The sequence below is a fragment of the Bactrocera oleae genome, chromosome 3 (genome assembly GCF_042242935.1).
Source record: "Bactrocera oleae isolate idBacOlea1 chromosome 3, idBacOlea1, whole genome shotgun sequence".
NCBI classification, from domain to species: Eukaryota; Metazoa; Arthropoda; class Insecta; order Diptera; family Tephritidae; genus Bactrocera; species Bactrocera oleae.
The window spans coordinates 21,118,004-21,141,390 of NC_091537.1; the positions used below are offsets into that span (position 1 = coordinate 21,118,004).

Consider the following 23,387-nt stretch of genomic DNA (forward strand, 5'->3'; position numbering starts at 1 on the left):
TTTGATTTGCAACCCTAACAGCAATTAGGGCCTCGGTGCATAATAATTTTTGATTCGATGGGCGGAATGTGTTCAGTTGTAGCACAATCCGAAGTGGGTTTCAAAGCAGTTAGCCACTCAGATAACAGACTTTGTTGATGCAGCTATGTTTGTCATCGTTAGACTCCTCAAGAGCATTTGATAAACAAATTTTTGTTGATTTTTTAAGACTACCGCGACTCGGTTTCAAGATCAAGTAAAACCTTTTTTTTCCGAATCTGAATATGAGCTATAAATAACGGCTTAGTAGGGTCGAAAGAAAATAACTTGCCTCATAAATTTAGGTTCAGTTAGAGAATACTTAAAACGAATCATGAGAGTAGCGAGCTTCTTGTGATAAACAGTTTCTCGGTATGTCGTTTATGATTTAATTTAAAGTTCCAAAGTTCATTTACATTTTCAAGTTCAAAGATGTGCATGAATAGATCGAACTTTTATGGTTACAACTATAGTTCGATACAATTTTGAGGACAGCTCGGCTTTTTCATCTAAAGGACGATGTTTAATCTTCTACTGTAGCCAGTACATATAGAGAAAATCAGAAAATCAGCTCACTCTAATTTAGATCGCTCAGAATCATGTCCTTAAGTACACATTAAAATGCTGTTGAGCATTAGAAATAGTGCTACAAGTATTTCCTAAATATATTTCTCTCTAGATTTTATTGCTACAGCGTCTATTGTCTACCAAAGCTTAACGGGTTTAGTCTTCAAGCCAAGTAATATAAGTAGCCTTACGCAAAACCAGTTGATAGTGGTTATCAATGAGTAAAGCCAATAATGTTGAAATTGTTTGCAGCGGAGTACTAATCATCAGACACTTTGTAGGACTACAAAGCTTTTTTTGTAGCCGCGTGAATATCGAAAAAGCGAAATATTTAAGCGAAGTTGTAACAGCGATAAAATACAAAGGGCCGAGTAATGATGCTATGTGTGGTCAGTTATTAGACTAATTTTATTTTCAAAATTCTTCTCCTTAAATAATATTCTGAGCAATATTGCAATACCGTTCAATACATAATTTCCGCTAAGTACATAGTTTCGTTTTCTATTAGTGCATATATACATTAGTATGTAAGTTATATAAAAACAGTTCAAGATTAGAGAATAATCCAAGTACATACTTTACTCTATTGCTCCTTCGTATATAATGTAGTTATTAACAAAGGAGAAATATAAAAAAATGGGAACGCAGCATTGCAAGAGGCTGCTTACATATTAAGCTTAGTACATGTTAAATGGGACTAGCTAATGTGCACAAACAAATATTCATATAATTGCGTGGACGAAAACATAGCGGTAGTATCAGTGTACAAAGCAAGTGCAAGCAAGCAATAAATATGTAAGTATGTACACAATGCAAATACAATTATTAACTGCATTGGGGTGACTGACTTCTAATGCTTGCCCTTGAATATTAGGCAAATAAGTAGAGAGCAAGAAATAGCAAAAATATATAGAACATATGACCGTATAATGCATTGGTTCTCAATCGGTGACCTAACACACTTAACAGATCAAATAGACGATGTTCCAAAGCCGAGAGAGATAATTGCTAGCAACTTAGAGAGTACTCTCAGATCAAATAAAATCCGGCTTAAAAGAACTAAAAGTGAACTTTCGATGAAAGTAAAGAAACTAAGACAGCAAGTTGCGGCAGCCATTGAACAAATTCTTATTCAAGACATTATCCAAAATTGAGTTGTCACGTTTTGAGAATTTGAAAGTGAAAGTATTAAAAAATACATATGCAAAAAACATTAGTCGTTAAAGACAGCTTGTCAAAGTTAAATTTGAAATAGTGCTGCCATCTAATAAAAGGAGGGAATTTAAGTTTACTAGGACAGCAAATATACCTACAGAGGCATACGATAGCGTCCAGGAGAAATACTGTGGAAGATTTATAGATTTTAGCTACTTGGAAATAATATAAGAATGGACCCAAACCAGTTTTTTCAAGTTCCGACAGGAGATAGCAGTGGAAAAACAATTTATGCTGAGTGGATGAAACCGAGATGATAAGAGTGTAACATATGTATACTTAATAACTAGAAATGGTGTCAATTTTATTGCCAAAAAAACGATCGAAGCTAATACAATCAAATCAAATCATCGATAGTTTGAAAAAGTTTAAGGCTGACCAACAATAACAAATAAAAATAACAAGGTGTGATATTTTGTAGATCAACAATCGATAAAATTTCTTCTTTATAATAAGTAACCACTATATTTCTTTTACTAATTTCCCTCCCAAAGCACATTTAAGCCTTTGTGTAATCCCAACAATGACAGCACCTTAACGCTAGTTCGAACATAAGCTTGTGTTTGCATACCCAAGGATAGTGGCGACTATCAACGAATTAATTTTAGCTTTACCATAAGCAGTACAAGTTTTTCGGGTTGTCACTGTCGAAATGTTGGCAAAACTGTAAATCTGTTGAAACCTCGGTCAACACTTACGCCACATCGTCGCAACAAGCAGCGTTGAAAGGTACATTTAACTGGCAACCCACAAACAATAGACGGAATACCAAAATGAAAAACAAAAAAAAAAAAAAGCAACAAACCGTAAATTAAAAAAAGGAGTATCGAGTTGCTCGCTTACAAAATGTACATAAAAACTGACCTCATTTAGTTTCCTGCCAAAAAGTGCAAACATTGTAACGGAAATTCAAGCATTAAGGACACCATAAACTTTTGCTAAAACCCTTTTGTATCGACAGCCATACATATACAACAACACACATACATATATACAAATTCTATATACCTATATATGTGCTATGATATGCTATGCTATGCCATGAACACTCACTTAATGGGTGGAACGACTGTTGGTTGGCGCCGGTGTGCACACCTTTGACAACCGGATGCGGAAACATTATCTCCAAAAAGCCAGGAGCACATAAAAGGTAAACAAAATAAAATGACAGAAAAGCCAAAAAAGGAAAAAAACACACTAAAATACAAAAACGAAACGATAAAAAGCTAACAGCCAGAATAATCGAAACATGAAAGCTATGAAAGACAAGGCAAGTGTGGTCTTCGCAAAACCAAAAAACGTGCGTGGGGGTACGTTCAAACTAATAAATCGGCAAAATCGACAATGTAGAGAGTGAATTTAAACGAAACCTTTTCATGCCATTGCGGTACCTAGGTCAGTGCGCACACACATACTAGCAGTTACTGTGGTCGTTTAAGGCGATATGTCGTTAGACGGAATTTGACAAAGATGTATGCATATGTACATATAAATTCTAATATATAGTCCAGGTATATAAAACGGAGATTTAAAGCAATGAAAATTACGAAAGGTGCAGAAAAACATAGAAGCTACGTTCAAGCGAAGCGTACGGAAGCAGGATGCTTTGTGAAGTTATAGTATTTTCTAGAGGGTTAGCTGTCAAACCAGTTGTTAAAGAAATGTCATATGTTTGACATTTATTGTTAAAATTTTATCAAATTAACATGTAAGGAGTTAAACTTACTAATTTTTGACTTGTCGCGAAGTTATAGAAGCAAAACTGAATTGACAGTTCGAATAATCCCGAAAGGAACATTCTAGTTTTTTGTACCTGGTTTGGTTTTAATTTGGCAGATATTATCAGATTCATGCTTTCCTACGAGGCAGTGCGAATAGTCACTCAGTGTGTTTATGGCGACGAACTTTTTGTACTTTATTTGAAATGCGAATGCGACCGAGAAAAGGACATTCATGAGAAATTAAACACAATGTTTTCATTTCCCAGTACAGAAGAATATACAAATGTTTCTGCGAACGACAATTTCGAGGCGAAATCAATGAATATATACACCGACGGATCAAAAAGTGAAATAGGAACAGGAGCGGGCTTCTTCAATAGTAATCTATACACAGCAGGTAGCTTCAAGCTATATGACTACAATTCAGTCTTTCAGGCCGAAATTGTTGGTATAACAGAATATGCCAAATAGGCTTTAGCTCTTAACGCAGGTTCATAAACCTTTTAGTGGACTGTCAAGTGACAATTAGGGCTATCCGTAACGCTAATACTAAGTATCACAGCGTTAGGTTATGCAAACAGGTAATAATTAGACTCTCTATAGGTAACTCGGTTAATATCATCGCAGTCATATGGGAATAGAACGAAACGAAAAGGCATACTGTTGGCATGCTCGGGAGTAGTTTGGAATACATTTCCCTTAAGCAGTCTTAGACTATTCAGCTCTCACAAGGCTTGTTTGAAGCAATGCAACCTAGAGAAAGACTTCAGGTGCTGAAACACTAGCAACGCAGGGCACACCTACTACTTTGCGATAGTGTTTATACTGGATAGACAAAAAGGTTCTATTTAGAGAAAGGAACGATGCAAAATTGTAGGACTCAACACAGGACACCACCCTTAAGATCCCAACTTCAAAAAATTACTAAGTCCTAAATGCTTAAAATACGGGAAATAGTTTGAAGGCTATGCTTATAAGCTTCTTTCCTCAGCCTTAAAATTTTGTCAGATTACTATTGATCAATTTATGCGCCTTAAAGAACAAATAGACGTTTGAGGAGCAACAAAATCGAACCTTAAATACCGAATAGCTTATGTTACTGAGCTATAGCGCCATCTAGCGGTTTACTTTTTTAAGAAAGCTTTACACAATAATTCATGAGCTGAACGCTATATTCGTCTGAAACAACGCACATAGAAGACTTAATGACTTTAAAATAATGCAAAAAAAAAAAAATAGTTTAATGATGAACTGATCATTTCCTGCGAGTGTGATGAATATACAACACAGTTAAATTTCACATTCAAAGTTGCAGCTTTGTTGCATAATCAGAAAAACCATTATAAGCCATCAAGCGGACACAATGCAACCACAAATACAAAATCGAATAAAGTACCATAAATAGTAGGCACACATATGAATTTATTTATACATATACTTATTTTTTACATTAATATAAAAACGAGAGATATATTATATAGGAATTTTTGTTTCGACAGCAAACCGATAACCACATACTTTTTTCTGAAAAAGTGTATACAGGGGAAAATCTCCCGTCACACATAAACTATAGTTCTAGTTGGATTTTGCAGATGAGACAAAATCCCCCAAGTGTGACTGCATTTTTTCGATGGTCGAGCTTTCCTCTACTGTGGTTATAGTGATTTTTTATAGAAAAAAAATTTCGTACTTATGAATAACTTCTGCCCGTATAAATAGATAAGCAACTGAGATAGCAAGTGTAGTTAAATTTTTTCAGAAAATATAATAGAATCGGTCAAAGCCTTTTCCCGCTTAAATATCACATATATGTATATGGTAAAGGTTCGCGGTTGCTTTTGGTTCTGTAATGCTGCCATATTGTTCAACCGATTTTTAATTTATGTGATTTTTGGAGAAGGAATCATAATAAAAACTTGTGTTATCAGAACTACGCCTATTAAAAATGCTTCGCTGGTGGGTGGTTTGATTCCAAGGTTTATAACGTACTCAATACACATTAGTTGTTATGTTTTTTGCTAACAGTGAGCATATCAAAAACTTCTCATTAGCTGGCGCTAGAATTAACAATACCGAGGGAAGAACAAATCCGTAGTTATTACAAATAACAAGTTATGCAGTCTTAAGGCCTAACACAAAATGATAACATCTATTAACCTCTCTTCCTAGTTTCATATAATTTTCTAAGTGTATTGTGTCAAATTTTGTTTATTCTGGTGAATCCAGAAGTACCATATGAAATATTCATATACTGATTGCTTATTAGGTGTTTTAAAAAACTACCAGACATCCAATAACAGAATTACTGCTAAAAAATTTCCAGACTTTTTAAAACATTTCGCGGTTTCCGTATAAAATCTTCGGTTTCGTTTGAAACTAGCACTAGCTTACATATTTCCATAATTTAGTTTCAAAATTGAATTTCAATGAAGTTGTGAAAAATACTAGTTTAATTAAATTAAAATATTCCTAAAACAACACTATTGATTAATGCAGTGCTCTGAACCTTTAGACTAATACTAATTGTAATTAGTAGGCACGGCTTGTATGCTTGTTAGCTTCTATAATCAGATTTGCTTAAAAATTTGCTATCGAAATACTAATTTGCGGTGTCACAAACAGATAATTTGAAACAAATTAAATAACAGTACAAATTATTTGCATTCACCGTTTACTAATAAGCGGTTGGTAGTTTCATATACAGTGGTGGTCATATAACTAAAAACGAGTGCGACAATTAAATCATAACAATGAAATTGATAATTAGCAAATTTGGAGTATTTGCATTACAAAAATAAATTATAAAAAAAAAATAAAAATAGTACAATACAAAATTGGTTTGGTCTGAAATTTAGAAAGTTTAGCTATATTAAAACATGTAAATAGCTCAAAAAAATGCAGACATTTATTTTTAATTACAGTTTCTGTTAATATGTTAGAGTATATTCTTCTCCACTATCTTCACAATTTTTTTTAATATTTGTTGGAGAATCATTGTTTTGGTTTGCATTGTTTAGTCTTCCCCGAAAATATCAAGACAATTTCACTCCTATATATTCTTCCAACTTTTACCAATTAAAGCAATTTGTCATTATTTGTCAATTTTCTGTATTTCAACAATTCCTCACAACTTTTCAAATGACTTGAGATCAACACTTTGAGGTGTTTTAATATCAATATTTTGCTCCGAAGTCGAGCTAAAACAACTTTAAAGTATGTTTTTAAACATTATTATTCAGGCAAACTTAGTCGGTCTTCATATTATTATAATATGATTTAGTGTTGTTTTTCGCAGTGATATTTGTTCATTATATTCGTACTCGTACAGTTGGACCTAGGCGTGACATGAATTTTTCTATCAGATAATTAGAAAAAAATAGAAAACCGTTAAGAGGAAGACCTTTCCGTTACAATTAAGAGCTAATACTTAAAAAGTCTTTCTTAGAGGTGTCTATTAACCAATTTTTCAGAGTACAAAGTTAAAAAAATAACATTCGGTTTCTTGACTCATCTTAATGTGTTGTATATATATGTACGTGAGATACATAATTGTCTACAGAGGTTTTTGTATATAAAATTTAAAAAACTTTAGGGTTTTTCAATAATCTGGAAGATAGTCTTGGAGGAGAGTTTTTAAGGCCACGGAGCCTCACAATGACATCAGGCTGCTTTCACATTCAGTAAGAAATATGCGTTTTGTTAGAATATAGCTTTTTCGTCTCGTTAAAATATTCCTGCTAGTCTTACAAGGAATTTTACTAACTGTAGAAACCACTTTACCGACCTTGGAATTTCTGACTGGCTTTTGAATTTTTTTTATACCCTGAATAGGGTTTGCCACGATGTTTGTAACCCACAAAAATAAACGTCGGAGACCCTATAACGTATAACGTATATATAATTGATTCACGTGACTAGCTGAGTCAATTTAGCCATGTCCGTCTTTTCGTCTGTATATACGCCTACTAGTTCCTCAGTTTTTGAGATATCGCTCTGAAATTTTCCACAAGTCCTTTTCTCCCCAAGAAGTTGTTCATTTGTCAGCACCATCAATACCCGACCACTACAGCATATAGCTGCCAAACAAACTGAACGACCAAAATTAAGTTCTTATGTGGAAGGGTTTTTTAGTTAAGGAGGTATCTTAGCGAAATTTGTCAGATATTTTTTTCAAAGCATCGCTACAATCTCCGAAGAAATTGTTCAGATCGGAACAAGTAATTGAATGAAAAACTCACTTTTATTTATCACGGTATCTTCAGTAAATTTAGCATAGATTATTATCCAAGGCGTCACTACAACTCCGAAGAAAATTTTCAGATCGGACCATTATACAATACATATAGGCTAGCTACCATTCAAATTGACCAATAACATTTAAAACTTCATTTTATGCTATAAAAAATGCTTCTGTAAAGGTTATGATGCAGACGAAGTTAACATTTTTGTTTGTTTTTTCCCATAATTTCTTATTAGAGGGCCACCACTGTATACTGGCAGCGGCTGCACAGCTGGAAACACCCCAAAAACGCGCTGTTCTACCGTAGCACAATACTCATTAGATTGAATTGCCATCAAACGTTGGCAATTAAACGGCAACCTACTTAATAATTTAATTAAAAATTTCACTCACAAGTGACTCAATTACGCACAAAGCAGCTGGAAACTTTCGGGAGCGGCGGGAGCGTAAAATCCAAGCGTTTGTGTGTGTGCATATGTATTTATAAAGTACTTCATGCGCCTATTTTCATGTCGCACATTTGCGTTTACAAATAACAAGTTCCTCGTTCGTTTGTTTGTATGTGTGTTGTGTACACTTCAGTTAACATATAACGGTGCTATGCGGCAGATACATTTGCTTATCAACTAATTGCCTGACAGACTAATATACTGTATAAACATAATTGATGGAGTGTGCAGTTGACAAGTCCACAGCACCGCCGATAGCAGGCAAATACTGTTACATGCCGCTGTACATGCACACACATATACACATACATACGCGTGGTACAATTAGTTTGTATGTGCACAAGTCGCAAACAAGCAAATGTTAATTAGAAGTTCATGAAGACGTTCGATAGGTGTGTCCTTCATAAGTGTGTGAGCGTTTGGCTGTGACACGGCCAAGTTAAATTATCTGACAAGCAATCAAGTCGCGCGAACAAGCTTCGGCGCTAGATGTTTCATTCGCGTGGCTAGCGCGGGTGTAAAAATTAGTCAATAATTTTTTGTTTTTTATTATAGCATAGAATGGATTAATTTAGTGACATGTTGATATTATCATCTAGTAAAATGGGTATTGAAAATAAAATAACATTAATGAATAGTTTTAATAATCACTAGGATGGAAAAAATCAAAACGTTAAAAAATTTTAACATTTCAAATATTAGCAGCTAATGAAGTGGGGTCTTAAAAAATTGGCACATGACTGATTTAAATCCTCCTATAAATCGGAAGTCAAAAAAAAATATTAATCTAGAATAACGTCGTATTTTCCAGTACTACGGAAAAGTTGGAAACTTTTTTGCACGAAATATTTTTTTCCCACTTGTTTAGACTGTTTCGAATTTTTAAAAATAGAGAAAATTTAAATTTGGGGATATGGATAGTTCCAGGCATAGAATGGTCTATAGCAAGGATTCTCTAAAAATTTCAGGAAAATCGGTTCGTTTCAAGGTTTCAAGTTTTTGTTCCGCTCGAACCAAAATACTCAAATATCCGGAAACAATTTGAATTTTCAAAAATCCTCTTGTAGACATATTTTTGAATAGTTCAATTTTGCAAAAGAAATTTTTTTTCTAGGCGAAAGAATGCTCTCTTAAAAAGTATAAAGACACGGGGCTCTTGCCTTAATACTAAAAATTCTATGTGTTAAAAGAAAGATTTGTGGCTTTACTGGAGGCTGATTTGTAGCATGTTATATTTTTTTGATAACGCCGCTCTGTTCGTCTGATTCTTTCTTTCTTTAGAATGTTGAGAAGAAATGCTGCCAAGTAAATGAACACTCGGACAGCCAACCTTCCGGCAATAAATTCTACCCGCATCTTGGTAATTTTTCTATATATATTTCTTAAATCTATCTCCATTAAAGAATCGTTAAGTCAGCAAAACTATTAAACTCTGTGCAACATGTTGCGAGCATTGAAATAAAATCAAAAAAAAAAAAAAGTACCGCTCATTGCTCATTTGTCTCACTGAACTGTCTATAAAATGTTTATTAACTAGTACTTTAATAACACTAACTAATTTGCTCAGCACAACTTTCCAAGTAGCAACTAATATGTACCAAGTATAAAAATGTGTAAACGAAGTAAGTATTTAACTTTATGGCTATTAATGGCCCGTTAGGTTCTAAAATTAGCGGTTTTTCGTATTTGTAATATTCTCGGGCACACTCACAAGTATACAGACACAGCTGCGGTATAATTATTGGCGTAAAAAGGTCACTGGAACAGCCGTTGAGTGCCTTTTGTTTGTCTCGAATTATGCCTAAATGTTTTGGTTGTTTGGGAAATTATTGGGGTGTTTCGAGTATTCACTGACTGTCGTTTTGATAAACATAAACAGAAAGTGATATCGAATAGTTGAAGGCAAATGCAAGCTAATTTTAATATCGCTGCTGGAAATAAATATAGGAATTTATTTATTTACATCTTTGTTTACTACTCGTTGACTTGTGGCGTTATTATGTGTCAATAAGAGTGTGCTAGTATAGTTGATGAATGTTCTTATTCTGAATAAATTACTGGGATCAACACTAAGTATTTTTGTGATGGAAGTGTAACAATTTCGTTCATATAACGATTGTTTGTAACACAAAATAAGTATGTATATAAGTATGGAAATTGCCCAATTGCTCGGAATAACCACAGATACTTTGATGAACACAGGGCTCGCCACATTTCCATAAAATTCATATCAAAATTTATTAAAATTTACTGTAGCGAATAAATAATTATATAATACACAGTAACGCCTACTTCTCATATGTCTTAACTTTATATATTTGATTCCAAAGAAGATAATCAAAGCATCAATTTTCTCTTGGAGGTAAGACTTAGTATTTGCAGTTTCCTTGACACTTCCAGTACAAAATCCTACCAGAAATGTGTGAAGTGGTCTATATTTCTAATGAACCCGAATAAATATCCAATAAAATGCCCTTCACCTATTACTTACCATTTTACTTTATATATCCTATACATATCTAAAACAACGAGTTTTCCCGATTTTTCTTTATCTAGTTGAATTTTGTGTGCTGATTAACTGCGCTTAGAGGAATGAAATTAAATTTAAAATGCATATATAGGTTTAACTCGTCCACTAACTCTCCACGTGCCTTACTTGAACTAAAATTCCACATTATTATCGATTTATTTATTTATTCCTGAAATTTTTAACAATATTTTTCATTAAACTTCGTTCAAACTTAGTCCATCTTTACTAGTTAATACTACATATTTATTAAAAAAAAAAGTTTTTCACAAAATAAATATCTGTTTACCTTGACTTTGGTGCTCAGACTTAAATTTTTATCAACAGTTTATGATTAGTGACTGCATACGATCCGTTTGCGAACTCTGACCTTTCATATTTTTGGTACATACCTGTAAGAAAAGAAATATATCAAATTAAATTAAATAACTTTCAATTAGATTTTAAATTAGACTTTGTGAATATTGATATTATGAATATTAATATACTGAAATTTAATTTTTTTAACCTTATTTTATTTCTAAAATTTATCTCTTCGTTGTTCTGCGATAAATATAATTCTTATAAAAATTCTCCACAATTCAAAGGCAGCCTTAAAATTACTGTAAACTTGTATATTTAATGTAAACTGCATGGTGATTTTTAAAGCCTTCCTATTGTTAGAACTATCTCCCGATAATCTATATTAAGTACAGTCAATTAATTATTAAGTGTATAATCTACGAGAATTTATATATAGCAACCATATTTTAGTCACAAATTCAGTATGTGTGCCACTTCAAACATAATAATTGTATATACTTCAAACACTCTACTAAGTGCGCTATATTAAAACCAAATCCATTTAGATCACTCACAGGATAAGAAGTTTTTGTGGAACTCGAAAACCGCTAACAAGTTAATTTGAAAAATACGAAAGTTAAGAATATTTTATGACTCCGTGGAAAAGTCTCAACATACTTAGTACTTTAGTGTGGCTTAGTTTTTCCTTAACTGATTAACTTTGTAGCGACTTGTCTAAACTTATGGTCAATTGCTTTGACAAATATGCAGTATATGGTAAATACTTGTACACAAACAAATGCATGAGCTAATGTCAGCGCTTTGCGAGAAATGTTGATTGAAGCGAGAAAAGCAAATATATATGTGTAGGTAGAAATGTATTTACACCCAGTAAAAAACCGTTAGATTTCCAAATCTACATATTCTAATTGGATGATGAAAAATATTGCGACCATAAATATGTCCAATATGTGACGCTTGAGTCACTTTATTTTTAAAAATCGCCTTTGCCAACCAAATTTAATATTTTAATCACATGAAAAATGAATTCTAAACATAAAATTAGCCGGCAGGTGGCCGTACAGCGTACACTGCTCCACATAAAATATTTAGCAAGTAATTTTTCTAAGGTTTGGATCTCTTTTCCATCAACTAGATTAGTAAACTGAAGCCATAATTGCTATTTGCCAATTGTTCATATGTATTTCGTATATGCGAGTGATAATCTTATGAGCTAACGCCTTGCTGTTTCGAATTCAACGGAACTAATTTGAGAAAGTACAATTTTGGGGTTTAATATTTCCTTAGCATTGATAACACGCTGTCATTTTGAATATCTCACAACAATTTGTTTGACAAGAATTTGAAATTTTTTATAAGGTTGCTCAAAAAGTGGCGTCCAAAATTGCTACAAATATGAATTGAAAATCATTTTCACTGTTTTCATCAGGACTGTTCAATAGGTCTGCCATAGAATTTAACATAGTAAAAATCGGAAATATCGTAACTTGGCTCGAAAATTGTTGTCATAAATTGCTAAAAAATAAAATTACATTAATTTGCCATAAACTGCTTAAATTACTGCTGATTTAACTTACTTTAACAGGTTTGGCATTATTTTAACTAAGGCAGCCACTGAATTTAACATAGTAAAATTCAAAAATATTGCCATAAAATTTATGAAACTGTATTGACAATCGTTTCTGTTAATTTAGCCAATTATTGTCATTATTTTGACAAGTACTGCCATTGAATTTGACGTAGTAGAAACCGAATTTAATAAATACACTGCTTCAGTGGTATGTGCTTCCTTTTTTCAGTATATCTAGGAATCAAAGCTTTCAAGTTTCAATAACAGTCGTTTTGACTAACAATAACAGAACTGACATTATATGACTAAGACAGTCATTAAATTTAAAAATGTATTTCATAATACGCTTAAATCTGCAATAACCCGAGGTATCTTTTCTCATATACTATACAGGGTAACATATATTAAGATTGCCATGATGCTTGTAACATCCAAAAGGAAATGTCGGAGACTCTATAAAGTATGTATATAAATGATCAGTATGACGAGCTGAGTCGATATATATACACGAACTAGTCTCTCAGTTTTTGAGATATCGCTCTGGATTTTTGTTCACGTCCTTTCCTCATAAAGAAGCTGCTCATTTGTCGGAATCGCTGATGTCGGACTGCTATGGCATAAAGTTGCCATTCAAACTTAATAATTAAACTCAAGTCCTTTGTTTGGTGGTTATTAACTGCAAATTTCGTGATCATGTAACTGGTAAAATTAGTAATTTTTGTGTTCGGTATAGGTAAGCACTGGGTGGTTTGTATATTCCTCTACTGGGTATATTCTTAGGTTTCATACATATTGCACGTTGACAAATATCCTTTTGTAATAAGTGCCAGTATACACACGAACACATATACAACTTTGCATCCACGAAACAATTTGTTACATTCGTGTACATATATATAGACCAGCACACACAAATAAATATTACAAATATGTGCAGTGTAGAATGAAATCGCAATTTATGGTCGACAGTCACGTGATGCAAACACATTTGCCTTACTGCCGTACATAATCTATACATATGTAATACATACCTGTTTATGTGCACCAATATCTATAAAGATGCAACGTGCAACAGCATGAGTGTTGCAAGTGTGTGCACTTCGTTTGTATGACATTATTTTATTGTGTTTGCCGCGCATATTTGTAAGTGTGCGCATGTCACAAGCAAGCGCGCGAAATACCGCAAAATGTCAATTATGCAAATTGCAGATGTAACAAAAAAAAAAAAAATAACACAAACAAAAATAACAAAAAAATACAAATTAAAACAAACGAACTGCAAACACATGGCAAAACGGCGGACCGCAATAAAAGTGGACGGCATGTCAAACTGGCGCCGATTAATTAATTTGCTTGCGAACTGCGTAGAATCTTTTATGGATTGTGTATTTGATGGGGGGAGACCCGCCGACAGCCCTTAATTATCAGATGAGTAAGTTGGAAGCATATATAAGTCGGACTCACGAGGGTTGCTTAAAGCTCAGCTCGAAGTCCAACGACCTACAATCAGTTAGTGCGTTCGTGGGTGTCACGCACTCTTGTCGCATTTCAATCGTGCGACGTGGTTGTTATTTCTTAAACTTTATATATACTTTTTTCTTTAGTTGTCTCGATGAAGTTTTATTATCCGATTTTGGCTTAAGGTGTCGAAGAAAAATCTCTCCATGAAAGTTTTTCTGGTAGCCTGAAACTAAAGCTCCCGACGTTGGACTCTACCTTATACGCTTCCTTTTAACTTCGATCCATGCGCAAAAAAGCTCACTGAACCACTTCTCCAAAACTTTCGTCCCGCTCACAAATCCTTCGCAGGTGTGTAAGCAGAGAAGGAATCGCCAGGAAAAGGTTCTGCGATGCAGTGATCTGGTTTATAATGAATACAATCGAGGTTTTAGACAATTTCAGTGTTCGTTGGGATTTCACCAGCTTTGGAGTTGAACAACCAGCTTCAGTCCACTGTAAATGTTCTTGTTTCAATTACGAATCGTGGTGCTAGATTCAAGTCTTATCCATAGTTATAATACGACTCAAGAAATCAGTTTTATTCTGCTTAAAACGCTCCAAATTATGTTGAGAAATTTGTTTTCGATCCAGTGTTTGTTGAATTGGGAACGTATGAGGCACTAACTTTCCAAACAGCTTTTTCGTATATTAATCTTCGTGCAAAATATGAAGTACTTGTTCCCTTGAGATGCCTATGGCATTAGTCATTATGGCAAAACTTACATCTTTACTAACTATATTATTAATTCGCTCAACCAACCTATATTTTAAAGTTTTATAAACAACCGTTAGTTTAATAAAGCTACCATGCTCGCTGTTTTTCTAGAATTGGAATCAATTAATTGTTATTTTTATACCACAAATAATCAAGTTCTTGAAAATTTTTGCCTTTCTTTTCTTTTTTTGCTTTGCCATTTTGGCGCGCTCATATAAATAATTTCATTTTAAACCATCCTGCACTTATACGCTCTGCTCTCCGCAATTTTCGTCAGACAAATTAGGGGCAGACAGGCAGATTTCAATGCCCAATTATATAATCGAGCTTTCATGATTTGAAGAAGCACTAGATGCGAGCAGGAATTATTTACATAAATGTGTAACCACAAAAACCGAAATCCGAGAATATTGGTTGTCAAAATATTTTGGCAAACACACATCTATGATATAATATAAGTAACAGCTGAAACGGCAGGGACATGAGTGCGAATTCATAAATATAGATATGCTCTGTATATCTCGCCCTTGAGCACATGAAGAGATTTCATGTAATCAAAAATAGAATTTATTTAATTTTGAATAGTTAATTAATGGTTTTAACTCAATAGGTTAGTGAAGTATGTGCTAACGCCTGATGCAAAGTGTGCATAACTAAATTTATGCTGTACTGCACTGTGAATATTGCCGACAACTCACTAAAATCTTACAGATAAATCTAAGACATATTCTACTGCAAAATATGCAATATTTTCTGCCTTCAAGTACTCTTTAATAACACACGGCGGCAGCAACTTAAAGCGAATACACAAATACAAGTCACGTTCAATGCCGTTCCAAACTAATGAGAGCGAAATTCCTTTATATATTGTACACATATGCCCCGAAATGACAGCGCTGACATTAATAGCAATGACAATGAGCTGGCGCGAGGCGAGAGAATTGTGAAAAGTACCGTTGCAATGCTGTTGTGAACGGCAAAAGTTACTGTCGTTGTCACAGGCGCCGCGCCACAGTCGGATAACAAAGCGTTCGGTGTGGTGGCGTGTATGCTTCGTGCATTGAAAACTTGACTAGCTGTCAAGTAAGGCGACACATTTAAATATATAACATAAACGCGTTGTTATGATATACAATATCTACATATATAAATAAAAGAAAACTTGATTTTTTATGTTAAAATATAATATTATATATACAAAAAAGTTTTCAAAGGCTTTACAAATTCTATTTTATGCACTTATACATATTCAAGATTTTCTATAGTAATGCATTTATCAACGGTTTATGCTTCGTGCCTACTGCCTGAAGAATTGGTTTCGAAATTATGCCAGGATTTTACTTCAATTCCTTTGTTGCAATTATTAAAAATCATCCTAAAGGTAGGCAACACTAATTATTTAAAATTCCAATTAACATATATAAGTGAGTTTAGAGCTTTCTAAATTCCTAAATTAGTTGTCGAAATATACACACGTGCTTGACACTTTAAAACTGTACACTTGGAATTCCCGCAGTAAGGCAATCTTAGTTTAGGTTAGGTTAAAATGTCCATCCTAACAGGCATCGCACTTGGACAGTTTAGAACGCCTATGCGTTGTGGTATCTAAACCTTCTATATAATCGATTATAAGACCCTCACAAAGCGACAAAGCGTTTTGAGCCTCTCACAAATTTGTTGAGACGTGAGCTAATCATGTTAAGAATTGGGTGTATCATATATTTCATTTCAATGATATTTTCTGAGAAACCAACTGCTATTAATTAGTTGGAAAGAAACCTTTGAAGGTTTATTGGCGAGATAAGAACGGCAAAGCACGAGAATTGGCCCAAAATAAACCGGCAATATGGTCAAGTGGACGCATATTATTTTTTTTGTTGTAATTAAACCCTAAACAGGGTATATTAAGTATGCCACGACGTTTGTTACACCTAAAAAGAAACTTCGGAGACCCTATATAGTATATATATAAACTATCGGCGTGACGAGCAAAGTCGATTTAGCCATGTTCGTCAGTCCGTCTGTATATAGACGAACTATTCCCTCAGTTTTTGAGATATCGATCCCAAATTTGCATCCGTTCTTTTCTCATCAAGCATGCTGCCGATTTGTCGGAACTGCTGACAAACTGAACGATTGGAATTAAGCGCTTGTATGGAAAACTTCTTCAGTTGAGGAGATATCTGCATGAAATATGACCAGGATCATTGTCCAGGGCAACCGTGCAATCTCCGAAGAAATCGCATAGAACGAGTCACTGATCGATCAAAGTTCTTGCTAGTAATTTTTTGTATTTGTGGAGGGTATTATTTCGGTGCAACCTTGTTGTTTTTCAATAAAGCGTATATAATTCGAAAAACTACCTTATATAAATAGCAGAGAGATGTCTTTTTATCTCATAAACATGCTTGATAACCGGAGAGCGTGCGTACTTTAAACGAACCAATGGGGTCCGAAATAAACTAGTTCAAATGCTATGCCCCCCCCGTATATATTTAATATTTAGCGGCGGTTTTACATATATTTGCCAACAAAGAGCGAAATATAGAATGATACATATCATACATACACACTCACATACACACATATTTATAGTGTATACCTGCAACACCTGCACTACACAAGTGCGACTTTGAGTGACTCTATGTACTCTGCAATTTGTTGTTATATATGTACTTATACATATATGCGCCAAAGTCACACGTTGCCACACGTCAATTCAATTCAACTCGTTGCATTGCTGTGCAGTGGGGCAATGCGTTTCAACGCGCTCGGTGTTGCATGTTGTCAACGTTGATTTCTGTGTGTGTGCAACGGCCTTCATGACACTCACAAGTGGCAGCCGTCACCAGCAGACTTACATGACATTATCTACGCTGGTATTTTATTGTTGTTGTTGTTGTGGCTGTGACGCTTGCTGGCTGCTAACTGTTTGCGGTCGCCTGTTGCCGGTGACGGCGCAACCTTAATTGTAAAGTTTGCACTTGCCACTAATAAAGAAACTGGCAACGGGCAACATGCAACGTGCCATATGGTCATGTATATATATACAATAGATTGTTGCACAGACTGTCGTTGCATACCGCACATGCTAGGTAAATTGGATGCGTCTTTTATAATTGGCGCAAACAACTTTCGGTGTTTGAATGCATAAGTAAGTGTGTTGGCACGTCTGTGTGTGTGTGAATTATAAGTGTATATGTATGTGTTTAAAATATATATGCCTTGCTAGATGCTTGTGTGTTTGTGGCGTGGCAAGTTCAAGCTTTTGAAAAGCGAAAGAAATGCCACGGGGCCACAAGAAGCATGAATAACCGTTAAAAATAATAAAATGTGGCGAAATAAAAAGCAAAAACACGAAATACAACGCCAGAGAACGCACACAAAACCTCCAATACACACATGCTGCCACACAGCTGTTACAACGGCAAACAGCAACAGATTGTACGAGCAGCCACAAAGTACAATGGGAAATTTGTGGCGTGTTGTTTTTGTTGCATGAACTTACATTTGCTGACTGACTTTGTGGCCGGCGTCGCGCGACTGTCGGCGAAGTTTCACGCTCCAACTTTTTAAAATACGCGATCGTGTTGCCACACACACACAGCCAACTGTAAAAACAGCGTCACGCTTGCAACAATGAGCGATGCAGCGCTGCCACCGTACACGCCCCTATCAGTGCCACTGCCATTGCACACGCCTCTACTGCTGTCACTGCCACGGCACACGCCTCTATCACTGCTGTTGTTGTGGCAGCTACGTTTCGTGCAACTTGCGGCGCAAAAATGCAAATGTTGCACTTGCCACTGACTTTTCTACTTATTACTCGCACTTGTGCAACTGCTCGCGCTTACCATATTTCTGCCAAGCACACTTCCTTCCAACGCCGGCGCGTTCGCGTTTTTTCTTGCCACGTTGCATACTTTAAGGCGGCTAGCGAAATTTGCACAATGTCACTGCATTACCACGCTTATTAGTCTCTTGTGGTTTCGCACAATTTCGCCAGCGAGATGGATATGGACAAAAAAAGAACAACAACAACAACAACAACAACAAATAGTATGTAAGTTGGCTGGTGTGCGCCCGGCAAACAGGCAAATAAAAGGAAATATGCCAAAATGAGCAAAAGAGAGCAAAAAAGCGAAGGAGCAAAACTGAATTAGAAAATTGTGGCGAAATATGGGCGGAGCGAGGCGCGGCGGTCAGACGTTACGGAAACGCCAAGCCGAAAGTTGCATGTCCTTCGCAGCGCTTTTGCCGCTGTGGTTGTTATTACACTTGTTGTTGTTGTGGTGGTTGCAAGCCGCTATAGCTGCCACGTCAGCAGTGGCAAATGAATGCGCGCGGTGAGCACAACTGTTAGATTGCATTGCCGAATGTGCTGAAGCGAACGGGGCCATGCCCTGTACTTGTGTGTGTGTGTGTGTTTCCGTATATGTATGTGAGTGTGCGTGTAAAGAGCCGTGCATGCTATCCCCTTGCACTAATGAGTTTTGTTGACAGTTCTAGCTGTGGCTACCGCTTGCCCTGCAGCACACTTTTTCCATTGCAATTGGTTTTTGTTGTTGCTGCCATTGCAGGCGCCACTGCTGCTGCCCCAGCGCGCTGATCTTTTTTATTAAATTCTGTGTGTTTGTGTTTTTTTGTTCGCTTTGCGCCAGCATATTTGCATCTTATTTAATTCGTTTTTTCTTTTTTTTAATTTTTTTTTGTTGTTTTACATTTGCTGCACATTCTGTCTGTGCTGTGTTAGCGGTTTGCAGTCAAACTTTCGCAGCACAATTTGTGTGAAAAGTTAATTTTTGGAAATTTGCTACAGGATTTTCCTATTATGAGCATAACGGTGTCTGTGTTAGCCGGCGTTGTGACTTCGTCCTTCGCTTTTGATGACAAAATAATTTCCGTATAGTGAGTAGTGCGGTTGCCGGGCAAACATTGCCCATTAATAAATTAGTTGGAGATTTTGTGGGTTTGGAGTAAGACGCGGTTATTGCCAAGGAGCTTTTATAATCTGCATTTGATTACATAAATGTAGAGAAATATTAACTTACGCATTGAAAAATATTGCAATTTTGAGCCGGATTTTCGCTGGAAATTGGTTTTCGTATTACTTTACGGATTTTGCGTCATAAACTAGATATATGTATGTACAGAAAATATAGTTTTGCAAAATTATGTTCTCGTAGTTGCTACAAATTAGTTCCAAAAAAGTTCTAATTTAATGATAGTTTCGTGATGCGAAGTTAAAGTTAATTAAAGTTGAGCATTTTACGGTAAATTGTTTGGTTGCCGCGCTTTGTAACCTCAGAAATCTATTTGAAGGGCATTTGGAGGACACAAAATATTAGATAGGAGGAAGGTAGACTGAAATATCAAAGCTACTACTGGCTATATTCTGTCATCCAAATAATTAACTAATCACAACTATATGAATTAAAAAGAATGACTAGCGCCAAGGTCATCTCACTAACAGATACTCTCTTTTCAGTGAAACTAATTTATCTGGTGTTAATGTATGTATAAGTAATGAAATTCATATTGCTGGCACTTGGTCGTAAAAATTAATAAATTCAACCAGAATTGAATCAGAGCAAAGTTCATAATTCGTGAGTATAGCTTTTCTAACTCATTCGATAAATAATATTTAATATCGCTCATCTGGTAGGTGCCCGGTTTTTTGCCATGTGCCAGAAGACATGGCAAAGTAATTTCGTTACACGACAATGCACCTACACACAAAGAAAAATCGGTTCAGGATACAATCAAAGTGCTTGGCTGGGAGCTACTACCTTACCCGTCGTTTTCAGCAGACTTGGTCCGTTCCGATTACCATTTGTTTGCATCGATGGAACACGCATTGACTGAGCAGCACTTCGATTTTAACGTCACATTTTACGTTAAGATATTAAATTGAAAGCGTACAAAATACAGCTTGTGCAAGAACTGAATCCGTTCGACCTTCCCAAGCGACATCACTTTGCTTTATGAACTTTTGAAAAATTCCAAGAAGATCCGACGTTTTCCAGCAACATTTGTTTAGCGATGAGCCTCATTTCTGACTCAATGGGTATGTAAACAAGCAAAATTGCCGCATTTACGGCAAAGAGCGACCTGAAGAGATTCAAGAGCTGCCATTTTATCCAGAAAAAAACAACGTCGTGGTATGGTTACTGAGCCGGTGGAATGTTCGGTCGGAACGTAACCGTCAATGAGGACCGTTATCGCGCCATGATAACTGATATTTTGATACCGGCGGCAGTTCGTTTGAACAAGACAGCACCACTTCTTACACATCGCATAAATCAATGGATTTATTGAGGGAACACTTCGGCGAGCCGATAATTTCACGTTTTGGGACGGTCGATTGATCACCAAGATCGTGTGTCGAAATTAGTTAGTTAGCCTCCGGGGCGTATGAGTAAAATATATATACACATAGATGAAATAGCTGTATTAAGAGTCACATATTATAGCTAACCACCCTGGCGTATATATAATATTTACAGACACTTACTCGAATCACACTGTTTTATAAGCACCCAGGCGTATGAGTTATTGTTTTTTCAAATATATCCATTATTCCTATATATGTTGCGACTTCAATCTTCTTCTACTTTTATCAAATCAGCAATTTCGAACTTAAGAAATTCAAACTTATACAACAACAACACGCATAAGAAGGAGCACCAATTGTTGCTGTGTGAAACGAATTCCAAACTAATACAAAAAGAAGGCGATAATAGCAGACACACAACACAAATTAAAAGAGCGAAGATGCTGTCGCTAGTACGCAGCAAACAAAGCAGCAAAAGTATTCTACTCGCAGCTCATTCTCTTCCATTCACTGTTACGAAAGATTACTTTTGAGTCATTTCATCGCTATTCTTTCCGTTGCGTCTATTGAGAAAATGCTGGCCAGCGGCGGGGAGGAGTTCAATAAGAACTCGAATGTATGCATGGGTGTCTCTATGTAGATTCTATATATATATATATATATATATATATATATATAATAAAGTTAGTGCGAATTCTTCGGAACACCCCAGTTGAGATATTTACTGATACGAGAATACCAATACCAACAACAAAAATGCGAATTTGTTGTGTCGGCCAGCTCAGTGAACTTCTGTTGAACTTGGCCATTGAAATGCAATTCTTTTTTCTCTACAAGATAGCGTTTCTTTTAAATAAGCATTTACCGTACGCATGACGACCTTTGCTTACTTTGGCTTACCGTTTGTTGTGCGGCAAATAGCAAATCTCTTCGTAGCTTTTTAATTTAACAATTTGCTTAATAAATGTAGTACTTTAATGGACTTGGAAAATTCGAATTTCTTCAATGAAGTAAGTGTACAAAACCAACAAAATATAATTATGTGTGAGTGTGTGCGTAATATATGTCTTTTCCTATAGCATACTTCTCATTTTTTTTTTTCATTGAAGTTGTGTCACTTTGTTGGTGTTCTATATCAGCTTATTTTATTTTTAATGTTAAGCATATTGAAATATTTGGTATGTTTTGACAACAACAACAAAATTTGAGAAAGTAAAAGATCTGTCAGGTCGTTGACTTTGAGAAAGAAAATTCAGTACCAGTACAGTAGTTTATACTCAAATAAAGTGATTATAATTGAAATTTTTCTTACATAAGTGAGCAAATTACAAAATGGGTTCGTTTTACAAAAATATGTCCCAGAGATGATCCAGAAAAGGTGACTGTCGTTGGTGTGATTTGCAGAAAAAAGTTTATTTGCCAACGTCATTGACAATGGTCATCGCTGGCAAGCAATGAAATGTTATTTTTTGGTTACACAGTTCGATACTAATCGTCCAATGACTAAATATTTCTTAGATAGTGTATATTTCGAGCTTTAAAAAAACAATTTATGCTAAAACAATTCAGAAGAGGCTGGGTCAACACATTTTCCTAAGGTCTCTGTGGGCCTCCGGGAGTTGGAAAAACTTTGGGATAAGGAAAATAGTAGTATTTATGCGGCAACAAAAACTCACTGGAGTTTACCCATCAAAAATTTAAAAATTACAATTGCTTAGTTAACACTCTGTCACTGTCGATATTGCACCACTATATCGTATAGCTGCCATACAAACTGAACAATCGGAATCAAGTGCTTGCATGGAAAACTTTTTCATTTGACGAGATACCTTCAAGGAATGCGGAATAGATTATTGCCTATGACAATAGTGCAAACTCCGAAGAAATTCTACAGATTGGATCACTATAGAATATAGCTGTCATATAACTGCGAGATATCTTTGAAGATATTGTTTAGAACGGATCACTACACTAACTACCATACAAACTGGTCGAACAAAATTCATTCTTGTAGCAAAGCTTTTGTATTCTAAGGGTATGGTAGCATCGATTCAATCGAAATTAACGTTTTTTCTGGTTTTAAAATTATTTTTAGAATTAACAAAAATTTGTCCGAAAGATGGCGCGCATGTCGAAATATTACATAAAGGGTATCTTAAGTACCATATGGTTTTGTCTTGAAGCTGTGGTGAGTTATTTTTAATTAAATAATCGCTTGGAAAATCCTT

The 23,387-nt window shown here is 35.2% G+C and overlaps 1 protein-coding gene across 2 annotated transcripts in view; it reads right to left on the reverse strand.

Moving 5' to 3' along the window:
• The window catches only part of Tmtc2 (Transmembrane O-mannosyltransferase targeting cadherins 2), a 195,408-nt gene that overhangs the window by 60,425 nt on the left and 111,596 nt on the right, over nucleotides 1-23,387 (reverse strand). Inside the window, exon 1 of one of the 2 annotated variants that reach the window (XM_070106221.1) lies at nucleotides 11,027-11,094. The exons of the other annotated variant lie outside the window; for it this stretch is intronic. The gene's annotated coding sequence lies outside the window, so the exon portion shown is untranslated. Of the gene's footprint in view, nucleotides 1-11,026; nucleotides 11,095-23,387 lie in introns of those variants that run through there. 2 annotated transcript variants of the gene reach the window in all.